The 14256-nt window shown below is 36.5% G+C and overlaps 1 protein-coding gene across 1 annotated transcript in view; it reads left to right on the top strand.

Moving 5' to 3' along the window:
• The first annotated feature begins 2758 nt into the window (after window positions 1-2758).
• grhl3 (grainyhead-like transcription factor 3) overlaps window positions 2759-14256 on the top strand; it is a 31851-nt gene continuing 20353 nt past the window's right edge. The window contains exon 1 of the mRNA XM_014983461.2: window positions 2759-2809. The gene's annotated coding sequence lies outside the window, so the exon portion shown is untranslated. The remainder of the gene's footprint in view (window positions 2810-14256) is intronic.

The following is a 14256-nucleotide window of genomic DNA, read 5'->3' as shown; positions in this document are numbered from 1 at the left end:
ACGCAGAGGATTCGCACCATTCACCAGCCAGAGAGGCAGCCGGCGCACCGGGCGGCGAGGTCAGCGTACCCTGAGCTACAACTTTTATTATTATTATTATTATTATTATTATTATTATTATTATTATTATTATTATTATTATTATTATTATACATCTTAATTAAATTTTGTGGTTTGCAGTATTTTAAATAAAATTTACTTTAGGTATATTTTAAACACAATGTGTTTTCTGTGTTTCATTAATAGTCTTTCTTCCTTACGGTAGATATCATTAAATTCAGGTCCTAAATTAAAATATTACACATTTAGTATTATTGACTTCTAAAAATAAATTTGAAAATTTGTTCTAGCTCATAAAACTCGGTTTCCAAGTGTGAATCTATGTCTTTCAATCCTTTAATTGTACCCAAGAGCAGCAGACACACTTTCACAATGGGACTTAAATTAAACAAAGCCCTTTTTTTGGACTCAGACTTATTTTGGAAAAAAGTTGTTGCTCTTTATTATCTATTTACCTACTATAAAACTTTGACTTAAAATAAACCACGCTGCTACTGATGTGATGAACTCAGATAAATCTGGGTCCTGTGAAAACCCCGCCCACAGCTTCTCGTCATCACTTCTGTGCGAGTGATCCACCGGCGTACTGTAAGGAATTGCGCATAGTTACGCCACAAAACACGTCACCATTCACGCTCAGTAATATATTTTTTCTTAATTAAAACAACAACAACAACAGCAATAAATAAGTTGTACCATACTGTTATTTTACCTGTTGGGTAAATTATTATTCATAATCATTACTTTTACGATAGGATCTTCCGTTTTCGTTAGTGCCACAAACTGCCACTAGGTTGTACTATTAAGCTAAAATTAGCCAAAATGTTTTGTTCCTGATTTTGAATGCTTTAACTATTAGCAGCATGGCAGCAGATCTTTGGATAAGTGCAGATTTTAGGGTAGTTCCTGCTTTTCTTCCGGTACCTGAAGGGGAAGGTCAAACCCTCCTGTGACCTTGAAATGGAAAAGGGTATTTATTGACGGCAGTTGTTAGGACATAATTAGGGTCACCAGGTGTGTGTTTCTCTGTTTGCCCTCTTTTACTTTTTTATGTCTTCCAACAAATTGAGAATATTTTCCTCATGTTTGAGGAAGAGATATTTGTTTTCATGGACTGAGGAAGTTAGAAGATTTCCATAAGATTTAATTTTTGTCAGACAGGGCCTTGTGTTTACTGGTAGTGCTGGAAGCAAATCAGCTTGAATGATTAGTAGCAAACAGTTTTGTGGAAACAAAGATAACTTACAACTTACTGTCCAGGCTATAGATAAAAAACAAAACAAACAAAAAAAAACACAGAGAAGACGAAAAATACAAATATGATAATTTACACAATGGGAACTAGACTGATTAAATACTTAGCACCTAACCTAAGAAGTGATATGTTTTCTTTTTTTCCCAGATTAATAGCTGCTACTTTTCGGACTAAAAGCCGCTACTTTTTTCCTACAATTTGAACCATGTATGGATTATAGCCCGGTGCGGCTTTTCTGTGGATTTTTCTTCAACCACCAGGGGGCTCTTTAGCAGGAAGTGAATCATTGGAAGTCAAAATTGGAAATCAAAGAAGAAAGCACACATTAGGTGGCGGTAATGCACACCTTTAAATTGCTTGCCAACCGCCATTAAACTAGAAGAAGAAGAAGAAGCAAATTTTTATTTAGAACAAGTACATGCTACCAGCAGGCACGATGGAGAAATTTCTTCAAACTCAGACCCCCTCATCATGGAAACCACACGAAGAAGTTCATATGATGCAGCTTTGAGGGCTACCGATCTGGCAGGAGGGAAATGGAGCCGCTGTAGTAAACAATCCATGGTTCGGCGACGCAGGGCTGCGTCACAAAGACGCTGCTGCGTCCTTGTGAAAAACCGAGAGCAGATATCAGCGGCTTATATATGTACGTTTTCAGTTTTTTTTTTTAACTTTGTAGATGCGGCTTATAGTGAGGTGCGACAATACGGTAATATAAAATGAATTTGAGCATACTCAGACTAGTTTGTAAGACTGCACTGGATAACTGTTCATTTAGCTCAGTGAATCAAAATGTCAATTTTCTCAGTAATTTGAAGACTAAAACTCTGAGTGCGCTCAGACGGATATATTTGAAATGTTTCTGATTATATTAATGATTCTGACTTGCAGTTAATGAATACCACAAATTCTGTATCCCAGGAAATTGGAATATTACATAAGACACAAAAATGATAATAATAGAGAAATGAGATCTTATGTTCTTGCCTGCAAAGTTCAGGGGAAAACTCCTGACTCAACTATCGTTGACATTCTAATTGCTACAGAAGCTGAGTGCTGAATCTAAACATGTTAGTGGAAAGTTGAGTGGAAGGAAAATAACTGCAGCAACATTATTAGAGTTCCTTCAGGCTCTAATATAAACCTTCCACGGATTTCAGGAGCTATGCTTTCTGCTCTGAACATTTCAGAGCACTTCCTGCTAACTTTGCTGTGACTTTTGAACATACCCTCATGTCTGTTTTCCAAAGTCTTTTTCTTTTTGTAATTATTTGAGAAACTGAATCCTGGGTGCCATCTTTAAGTGATCAAACTCACGCTCACCTCTGTCACGCATCACTTGCACAGATGTGTTATTTTTTCAAACTTAACAATGACTCAGTAATCCTGACTAATTCAGATGGCATGTGTTCTCTGTGTGTTTGAGTGAAGGAAGGACAGCACGCTACGTCAGCAGCCATGATTCTAGAACAGAAGCCTTGGAAATAAACAAAGGTAGGTCAACAGAGGGCGTAGCTACTGTTCTAACACGGATGACTTTTATCTTTTTACTTTGTGTCACAAAAGCAGATGCATATCATGTGATGAATCAATGAGTCACTGTTTCCATTAATGACAGAAATTATGATCAATACATGAAAAAAGATGGTTGAATCTTATCTGGAACATTATGTGTAATTAAAACTGTTTAAATTATTATGTGTTATTAAAACCCATTGAAACTGTTTTAATGGGTTGAAAGGTCTCTTTCCATCACCCTAATCTTTAGCTCCTTTTGCAGCTTCTCTGTGTGAGTGAATTCAGCACTCGGAAAGTCAGAAAAGTTCAATTTTAACCTTTTAAACTTAAATCTGCTGGTGTTATGAAGTTTTTGGGTTTGCACATTTTTGACTATCGATGTTACCAATTTTCAGCTTCACCCAACAAGAAGAAAATCAATTTGTATATCAGACTGGTAAAGAATGAGACTTGTTAATGAAAACCAGGATTTTAGGGAGTAGAAAACTGAAAATTTGTAGCTAATAATGGAATTTATGAAAACAAATATAGTTGACTCTGTGTCTGGAATGTTATTTATTATTAATTTTCCAAACAAAAACTGTTTGAACGTTTTTCCACTCATGTAGGAAATTTGTAAACTTGATCTTAACATTTTAACTCTGTGGGAATGTGTCATTATTGGATGATTAAAACTTTAGTAACTTATTAAAATCTGATCAGAAATGATCAAAGTTTGGTTTTAAATCTAACCCCCAGCTGCCAGTGGGGGGAGTGAAGAGCTGCTGTTGGGCAGCACGCTAACCTTGACGTGAAGATGAATAATCCACACTTATCAAGGTGACTTTCCATCACAGTTTGATGGTTGACTGACACGTCAGCTCAAATGTTTGAGCATGACTCTCGCATCGTAAATGCTTTTTATCACTGAAGCAATACGAGACACTGAGTAAACGTTCTTCTTCTTCTGTTCTGTTGTTGTTTGTGACAGTAAAGGTGCAAGAACGTGCTGCACACTGATCAGCTCCACTGCTAGAGTGATTTTCATTGCATGAAAAGGTGCATTTAATTGGTTGCTGCTTCCTGTTTGCGAAACCTTATAAAATCATCATGACTTGCTGACAGCATTTATCTTTCATCTTTGTTGTGGATTGTTTTTACGTCTCGCTTGAGCTCTGAAAAGATTTTTTTTTTTGAATAACACTTCACTAAGTTTAGCAATATAACATCTTGTTTTCCCGAAACTGCAAAGTCTTTCCTTCTCTCCAGACTCGTCACACTTTAACGCTCCTGAATTAGCTGCAGGAATGAGATGTGGCTTTACAGGCTGGGTGTGTTAAAAACACACACACACACACACACACACACACACACACACACACTGATTAGAGCTTTGAGACTGAAACAGGTGAAAAGCACAGGTGTTTCTTCCTCTAGGTGGGAACAGGTACACACACCTGCAGGTGGGACAAATTCTTCCACTGTCCTGCTTTTTGGGATGCACAAATCAACTTAAGGCTATTGATTTATTAACACATATGGAGGAAAACTGCAGCATTAACATGTAAAACTCATCAATGATAACAGAAATATTTAACACTCTTATTCTGTTGTCGGCACTTTTATTACCAGTTTTCAAGAAGGTTCCTGCTGTAAAAAGTCCCACAATTATGATCTTTGTGATCCCGACACTTAAGATATAAATTACTGTGTTTGGTTTAAAAAAAAACGTATATAAAGCTGTGTGAGATGAAAACCCTGTGGGTTAGAATTCCTTTCCCGTAAACGTTTGTGCCTTTGTTAGGAGAAAAGGCATTCAGCTCAGCGGAATGACCAGTTTACTGCCACAGGCCTGAATGACTGACTGGCTTTCTTCTGCAGACATCTGTGTGCTTTTGTCTTTCAAGCTTATTCCATGAGGCGTTTTTTTAAAGGTACATTAGATCGTCAATGTTGTTTTAACAGTAAAAACAGTCATTTAGACTTATTCTTCTTGTCGTTTTCAAATCTTTTCAATTCCTGTTGGCAGTTTGTTGAAAAACAAAGAAAACTGAGTGAGCTACTGAACGGATAAATGTTATGAAATTTAGAAAGCATGCACATTTTGTGGCCCATTAAAATGTTTGTATCTAAAATAGAGCAAGCTCTGTCTGCTTTGCATTTGTTTGTGCAATAACTTGCATCCAAAATGCATTTATTAATACACATGCAGTATATTTTTTGTCATTCCCTCAAAAATAATACTTTGTTTTCCACAAGATGAGGATATTTCTACATGGGCTGTGAAAACATTTTGGTATAAGAATAAAAGTTTTGTTTCATTCTGAAAATAAATTAATTTCAAATAGAGAATGAGATGGATAGCTCTTAAATGTTGCATCTGTTTTTGAAAAGGAAAAAAAGTTTATTTTCTCCAGTTTTCTTTTTTTTAATTTCATGTCCAGTTATTTCTGAAGCTTTTTTATTTTCTAAGGCCTCCTTGCCATCACCCTAATCATTAGCTCCTTTTTTAGATTATCTGTCAGAATGAAGTTGGAAAAAGTAAGATAGAAGAAGAGACTCAAAAACTAAAACTGAGATTTTAGGAGGCTGAAAACAGTTTGAAACTAAGTGTGTTTTTCTTTTTTCCTGCTAGCTTCTCTTGTTCTGCTGCAAGAGAATGCAAAACAGAAAATGAAACAATTTGAAAAACAATGTTAACATATAATGATTCTTGTATTTAAACCGTGGTAACATTAAAGTTTTTATTTACAAAGACTTTAACTTATGTCTTATAACATTTAAAGAAAACAAAACAAAAAAAAAAAACACTGAAATGGTGGGGATTGAAGCTTATGCTGACATTGGAAAAAAAACGTAAAACATTTATTGTTTTATGATAATTGTATGCAAATCTTTAATGCAGTTTTTTGTTTTTGGTCTTTAAGATTCTCCAGCCTGCATTTCTATACGCATAAGATGAATTAAACTTTTTGCATTGTTCTTGTTCCAGGTTTTTATTTTCCAAAAGAAAATCTTTTCACTAAAATTTAAGTTTGAAGATCTGATTTGCATTTTTGTGTCTAAGAAACAAAGGTTGACAGAAGACATGTATTTTTTGTTGTACCTAAAATCTAAAACCATTACATAAAACAGACATTTCTGAGGTGTTATATGGTGGAACATTTTTCGTTTTTCATGTAAAGTCTTAATTTTAAGATGTTTTTTCAATTTTTTTTTTTTTTTTTGCATTAACTTCTTTTGCCTTGTGTCGGCACACAGTTAGTTTCTCTTTCTGCCTTTCCTTTGCGGTTTGAGGGCGACGTCCTCTGTCCTTCGGTAAGGAATGTAAAAACGTTGCATGTATTAACTGCCAGGCCTGTTTTAAAAACCAAACAGAACAGCATTCACTTGTAATGAGTAAAGAATGTGAGTACGTTAGCTAGGAAGAGGGAATGAAGGGGACACTTCATTTCAACACCGCAAACTGCAACAGGAAGTTGCTTCTCTTGAGCGATACTCCAGATTGGGAACTTTGCACGTTATGAAAATGTGCTGGTGGCAGAGCAGGATTTTCCTAAATCCTGTGCAGGTTCAGACTTGTTCGCGAACACTTGTCATTTGCAGTGACAATGACAACCCTGTAAGGAATGCTAGTTTTAATAGCTGAGCTTAATTATGCACAGCTTAGTGACTGTGGGCGTAAAGCTCTTTGACATGTTCTGACCCTAAAAACTGACACTAAACTGATAGTATAATATACTATCATTTTAACATGGACACCTCCTGAGACTGTGAAGAAAAGAAAATCATTCATTGAGGTGTTGCAGGAATTTAAACGTTTCTTCTTTTGAATAGCTGGAGATGTTGCTGTTTTGACCTCTATTAAACAAACTGATTGATTTTTAAAGACCTGCAGAGTTTTATTTTTTTATTTAATAGCTGAGATCACTGTAGAATATGATTTCTTGGATGATTATTACACCACAGAGACTTCTGGGTTTATAAGGCTGGAGCCAGAGTTCAATTTAATAGGTTTTAATCTCGTCTGCCTGTAATTTGAGATGGATCCTTTTAACGGGGTTATCATTGCCTTAAGCCAGCTTGATGGTCTTTTAAACTGTGAAATGACATTTTGGAAAATAAATGAAGCAATAACCAAAGCAACCAGGCTGCAGTCTTCCTTATTCTGGTGTCGCTGTGCAGGCCGTGCTCATCGGACGCCATAAGGGATGATTTTATTTTCTTCTTTTGGCAAAAACACAGTTATAAAGGTTTAAAACTCAATAAACTGACAATCAACCTGTCAGGAAATGTTGGAAAATCACATTTCAAAGTTATCAATTTATAAATGATTGTTTGTAATCATAAGACATTGTCACTGTCCCCTCAAATTTCATTCATCCTGATCTGTGTCAGGGAGATGTTGCCAAGCTGCAAAACCCAGGACAGGTTTCCAGTTAATCATGGGACAAACACACACACACCTAGAGAGACCAATTAACAATTAACTTGGGGAGAAAATAAATGCCAACTCCATGCAGAAAGACCCAAAGTTGGAATTCAAACCCAGGATTTTTTGCTGAAATGCTGTGCAGCATCACGTTTATTTAGTGGGATTCCTGCAACCTGTGGCAAAAATCCTGAAAATAATAAAACCCGTTGTTGCTTGATTAGATAATCGTTCTTGATCCCAAATTCTTCAGCTAACACAACACTGCTGGGAGGATTAAGTTCTACAGAATGTCTAAAACCACAAACATATTTGAGCCATCAAACAGTCATTCTGACTCAGGCTGGGGATTATTGCTGGATCACTATGCTGTCATGGAAACCTCATCCTGCTAAATGGCTCATGATGCAATTATGTTTTCATTAGAACTAAAAGAGGCCATAAAATGTTTTACATCATTTTGCTAATTGGAGAGTTTGTGGTGTTCAGTTGGGCTAAAAATTAGCATTTGTTAGTTCACAAAAACTGGTAACTGAATGAAATGAGTATGACCCAAACGAAAACAAGATAAGAAAGTGTTGTGAAAACCCACACTGTGCATAACTCATGCGTTGCAGTGTTTTCTTTCTTCTACCTGTAGTTGTGAGGTTTTGACAAGATTGCATCATCTCAACTGTTGACCTCAACAACTTGTATGCAGGTGCATCTCAATAAACAAGATCGCCAAAATAATTTAATTATTTTAACTTAAAAGTGAAACTCAATATGTAAAGTCATATGAAGATGCTTTAATCCACGCTTATCATGCAAAGTCACCTTAAGCATCAAAAATTCTGAAAATGTGATTTTCTACATACGTTTTCTTTTTTTGTCTCATATTGGAGGTCTACCTATGATGTCCGTTACAGACCTCCCTCATCTTTTTAAGTGGGAGAATTTGCACAATTGGTGGCTGACTAAATACTTTTTTTAACTTTAGATCAACATTTAGCTTTTAGCTTTTAATATCGGAGCAAGATCAGAGAAACAACTGTCAATTTTTAAGTTGTGGATTACGAAGAACAAGAATCAAACATGTAGAGCCAACATTTAGCTTTATTCTTTACAAATCTAGAGCAAACTTAGAAAATACCATCTGCTTAGCAACCCAGAACATTTACTTTTATACTTACTAATATTCAGCCCTGAACAAGAACCAAACATGGAGAGCCAACATTTAGTTTCATGCCTCTCTAATCTTCTTTTTTGTTACCTTTCTTTGGTTTTGTTGTTTTGTTTGTATTTTTTTCTAATTCATGTCAAGCACTTTGAACTGCCTTGTTGCTGAAAATTTGCTACATAAATAAATTACCTAACCTTACCTACCTTATGTACCTACGTGCTCAGTGTAAACTACTGATCAGGTAGGTAGGGTTAGATTTTAAAGATAAAAAAACCCCTAAAACCTGGCAACATATATGTTTAACCATATATGTATGTAAGCATATAAATGGAAAGTTAAGTGGAAGAAAGAAACCTTGTGTCCAAGCGGTGGGTTAATACTGTAAAGTCTTCTTGTAGGAGGTTGTACTGATTTTGAACTTGATGAAACACGATGCATTGACACATATTTTTGTACCCTGAAGGTCATAAATCTTTTTGATTATATTCTGATCTGAGATGCACCTGTACATATGATGACGTTATGCATTCAAATGTTTTCATACATTTCTGATCTCCAAGTGGCCATATCTGTCATAAATGAGATTTTATTTGCTTTAATTTACCAAATGATTCTATTTGTAAATTTCACCTACTTTAATTTTTAGAATGTTTTTATTCTAAATGCTCCTCTGTATAAATGTCTCCTCCATTGTTCACTGTGCGTGTTTCTTTTTCATGCTTGTGCAGGGAAATCTTTTCACCAGGCAGGTTCTCGTCTAAGAAATGCTCAGACTTGGATTATTTTTTATTTCTATTTTTTCAATTTAATCCGTCTGGCAACTTGACCTTGCATGTGAGGTTGTTCCTTGTATTTTGTGTTGCATGGTTGGATACACTGCACACTGCTTTATCCGTTTTGAGATGGTGTGTTGAAAAGGAAGACAGCCAGGAGGGAGAGAGAAATCATGTCTGAAACCTGAACGGAGGAGACTGAACAAAAGCTAGTGTTTAATTCTCTCCTTTTTTTTTTTTTCTTGGTGGTTACTTCATATTTTCAGCACCCTGCAATCACAGCATCTTGTTAGCTTTGGTTCAGGTTAGACTTGTTGCAGCAGACAACTCCCTTTCCTATCTAACACCCCCACAGCACACACACACACACACATGCGCCATCCTCTTTCCCTTCCTCCTCTCGCGTCTCTCCCGGTCGTCCATTCACACCTCAGATTTAAATTGCGTTTCTTTTAAAACCGCAGATGAGCCACATTTGTCTTGAAGGCAGAAGTGTCCCTCTCTGTCTTTTGTTTTCTCCTTTTCCTCCCGTGCTTCACCGCCTCCCCACCCGTCTTTGCACTGGCAAGTGACTTGCTGTCCCAAAGACTCCTAAGCCTCACACGAGCAGGTGCATGTCTGCCGGATACACATTTAATTTTATTTTTTTTGTTTTACAAAGAATCGGAATTACTTGGATCCTTTTTATTTGAAAATATGCAGGTTGTCTAAACAATCTCGTAATTTACCGTTAACCTATTTGTTACAACAACTTCAGCTGCAACATCACAGATAAATGCTAAAATAAATTTGATAAAAAGAAGACAAAGGTAATAATATAATGACTAAAAACAAAGACGTGCTTCATTTCAGTTGCAGAAATTTCCTCATGGTTTCTGCCTGGTTGCAGTATTTTCTTGCGGTAGTACCAATCTATTTAACTACTTTCTATATTATTTTGGACTTTATGTCCATCAACCTTAGCTTTGACTTGTGCTTGTGTGAACTAAAATGTTTTGATTTGATGACTCGTCCAGAATCTTGTTTAGGTGTTTCAGTGAAATCAATGATGGTTAATTTAAAATGAAGATTTATGTAGTTTGTGCTCATGGTTTATTCAGTGAGATGGTGGAAGTCATGAGGAATGTGCAGCTAAAAACCACCACAACTTTGGTCCAGTGGATGTTTAAAATGCTCTGTAGATAAAGCTGGTCTGTTATGAAATCATACCTGAACTTTGAATCATAAATTGATCACAGTATTTGACTCAACATTGTAATTACTTATCTAGTTCCGCCCACATAGCTGTAACTAGAGTAATCTTAAAGCCTGTATCTTAGTGATGTTAATGGGAGAACACCGTCATGCAACTCAAACTCAGCAGATTGTATTTCCAGTCCAACACCATCGCCTTCATTTTGCTCAGGCACACAGAAAAAATGTGCTGCAGCTGAACCTGATTCTTGTTGCTAAACATGCAGGCGGATTGTGATCCGTTCGCTCGACGGTCTGGCTGTTGACTCCCCACTCAGGCTAGCTGGGTTAGCCGAGGCATGAATGAGTTGCATCAGCTTCGCTCAGGTTTGGACTGTTCTTCCCTTCACATCTGAGATTTCCAGTTGTTTAGGAGATGACTTCCTTGAAGGTGGATCTCTGTTACCCTTGATAATAATTTTCTTAACAGGAAGTTCTCACAACATCCAGTCATACTTATCTGAGCATTTTGAACATCCATATATGGTTCTCAGTTCCTGTTTTGCTTTTATCATTCACTTTTGATGTGCTCTTTAAAGACTTATAGGTTAGCTTTAAAATATGTTCATTCTTGAATATTTTAAAATTCTTGCTAATTCTTTAAGTCTGTTTGCTGCAGGTTAGCATTCAGATACCAAACTGTGACAGACACTCCTGAGAAAGTAATTTATTTAATTCTCTGCACACCCACTTTAATTAAAACGGTCACCCTCGATCTGCTCTGTGCTCTGAGTTTGAGCCACAGTGTGTTCCTTGTAAAATTCTCATCCACTTATTTTAGTAGATAATGGTCACCATTAACAGCTGCAACATAAAGTCGTCATATCCCCAACTTAATCTAGCATAGTAATAAACATAATGATATAAAATGCAACATGGTGAGGTATTTTCTTGGCACAGTCTAGGAAGCAATACCTTAGCTGACTTTTAACTGCTGGAGATGTTTTGTTTTTATTTCTGCAAACATTTGGAACTGCCATGAAGAGGTTAGCATTTTAACTTTTACTATTTAAGAGGGAGACTGAATGAATCGACATGCTAAAAGCAGCACATTAGCAAATGAAAAAGTTACAGTGAAAGAGAAATGCAAATGTAGATGTCCAACATAAATATTTCACAAAAACATCTGAGAATAGACAAATTTTCCACAAATATTCACAGAAAAAAGAACATGAAATACTGAGCTGCGTTGTATTTTATCGAGATATTTGTATAATGATCAATCACAAAAGATCACATCATTTTTATGAAAGTTAAGTTTTGACCTAAAAGCTCTTATATCTTGCCGAAAAGTTACTTGCAAGTTAATTTTGACTTATTTCAAGTGTTTTCAGATATTTGAACTAGAAACTAGACAGAAATTCCTGGTAAAATGTTGTGTTTTTGCAGTGTGTAGCTCCTCCAGTGAACTTTTGATTTTAACAGTCAAACATGGAGAATAAACCATCGTTGGTATTTTTTCCAGCTTGTTTCCCCCCGTGGGCATCTTGGCTGCTTCTCTGATTAATCCTCTCATTGTTATCTCTCCAGATGTCTAGCAGATCTACATAGATCTCTTGTTTCATATTCTACTTGTATGTCAAATCCAAATGTTTTTAGTCTGCAGCCAAACCTCAATAAGGCTTGCTGTTAAATCAGTTTTAACGGTTCTGTGCCTCCAGACGGAGAGGCTTAAATTAAGCAATTAAAAAGAAAAACACCGTTAAATCTTCAGATTTACCTTGTGAACATCTGCAGTTCACCAGGATGTTTTCCGGCCCTCAAATTAATTTTCTGTTTCTTTTTTGTTTGTTTTTTTGTCAGAGAGAGAAACAAGCTGGATAAAATCCCTCCCAAACAACAGTTCTCTTTGTTGTAAAACAATAAAAAGATCTCTATGGCAGCAGAATTTTGGCCGTTAATCAAAAGTAGAGGTCACAAAGATTGCACATACGTCAGTGTCTCTTGTTCCCTGTTTGCAACAAGGCGCACCCTGCTGCGGCCCATGAGCAGGGCACTGTGATTGTTTCAGCAGATGAGGAGAAAAGGGAGTGTACTTTTCCTCCAAGTCTTGGAGGAAACGTACAAGCTGAGACATGTAGACTGAAACTGGGTGCGAGACGAAGAAAAGGCCAAAGGAGGTGGGGAGAAAGAGAAACGGATTACAGAAAAGTATCACAGGTGTCTTTTCTTTGCTGAAAGTCACTTTTAATTCTTTAATTGATTCAAAAATGTATATTTTTGTAAGAATGTAAAGATAAACCAATGGAGAAAAGCATAAAATTAATCATATTTGAAGTTTTTACCTTTTTTTTAATTGTATAAATAGGTTGTAAGGTTAGAATTTGCATGAAAAGACAAGTAGGTAAGGTAAGCAAATAGTACGAGAGAGAACATCAGAATGTTCACATTGTAAATAGTGCAGAGTGCATGAGAAGGACATGCAAGAAGGGAAAAAAGAGTTTCTGTCTGTGGGTTTCACCTGTGAACCCGATGTAAGGTGGCCTGAACATGTTCCCTGATTTATTTGGGATGATGAAGCAACAGCGCCTGGAAAACTCTCCTCCTCCACTATCCCACGGGAATATCGGCAGCCATCCATAGAAAAAGAGGGACACAGAGGAATGGGTGGACTGGGAAAAAGGATGAGGAGGAAAAAAAGAGATGGTGAAGGGAGAGAGGTGGAGAGATGTTTATCTTCAGGGAAAGAAAAGCAGGTGCAGACATGTGCTTCCTAATAACTGGTGTATTTACAGCGATGGCTGACGGAAAATAAGCTGCCCGGAGAAACATATTAAACATTAGGTTAATTTACCTTTACCCAACAGCTGTTCTTTAGAGCCATCATACTGCAGATTAGCATGACTTTGCCTTGCAAAAGTATTCATGTACACAGTTAAAATCCAGTGCAACCGTTGGCCTTCATATGGTCACTAAGTTAAAACAAAATGACAAAGTCAATGTAATTCCACTTTTTAGGTTTCACTTTGGAACATAAAAATATCTGCACACCAAAATGGTACAGCACCACTTCAAACCAACTAGATTTCCACCTAAAAAATTTGGGACTTTATGGAAAAATGTCAAAAAGGAAGTCATTAGAAAGTGCTCTGGTTGGCTAAGACCAAAACACAACTTTTTTACTGAGTTATAAAACACTGTTTGGGGGGTAATTGCACATGCCCATTGAACACACATGGTAAAACATGGTGTTGGCTAGAGCATGCTGTGGGAATTACCTCTTGGAAACAGATCAGAGTGGATGGGAATATTTGTAGAGCTAAAAGAAGGGAAATCCTGAAAAAAAAACAAAATCCTGGGAACTGGGACATAACGGGAAATCAAGCGCAAACATCCAGTCAGAATTACAAAAGAATGGCTTAGATCAAAGCCTGTTCAGGAACGCCCTAGTCAAAGTACAGACCTAAATCCAAGTGAAAATTTTTGGCAAGTCTTGAAAATTGCCAATCTGACTGAGGTTTAGCCACTGAACACAAACTCTTAACTCCTTATTCATCCGACCTGCTAGAGATGTGCAGATGAATAAAACTGAAACAAGTGTAAAGTCCATGTATGTAAGTTACAGTTATGTCCTCCTTTCTGCTTGTTAATCAGATAAAAGCCACAGAAAAATACTATGTGTACTTTTGCACTGTAACAAAATGGCACTCAACTTGAGTCGTTTGAGACAAAGTTCGATTTCTTTCTTTTACCGTTTTCTAAGAAACAGTGAAAAGGAAAAGTGGAAGAACATTTCCTTGACGTAAAACATAAGAAATCTCAAAGATGACAAAAATTTACCATGTTTAGTTAAGAACACAAAGCGACGCTCCACTCATTATCAACTTGTTTTCTTTTTGCGCAA

Source organism: Poecilia mexicana, unplaced genomic scaffold (genome assembly GCF_051168715.1).
Source record: "Poecilia mexicana isolate PSO_F unplaced genomic scaffold, ASM5116871v1 scaffold_22, whole genome shotgun sequence".
Classification (NCBI taxonomy): domain Eukaryota; kingdom Metazoa; phylum Chordata; class Actinopteri; order Cyprinodontiformes; family Poeciliidae; genus Poecilia; species Poecilia mexicana.
The sequence above is the reverse complement of the archived record's forward strand: the minus strand, read 5'-3'. Positions and strand labels throughout refer to the sequence as shown.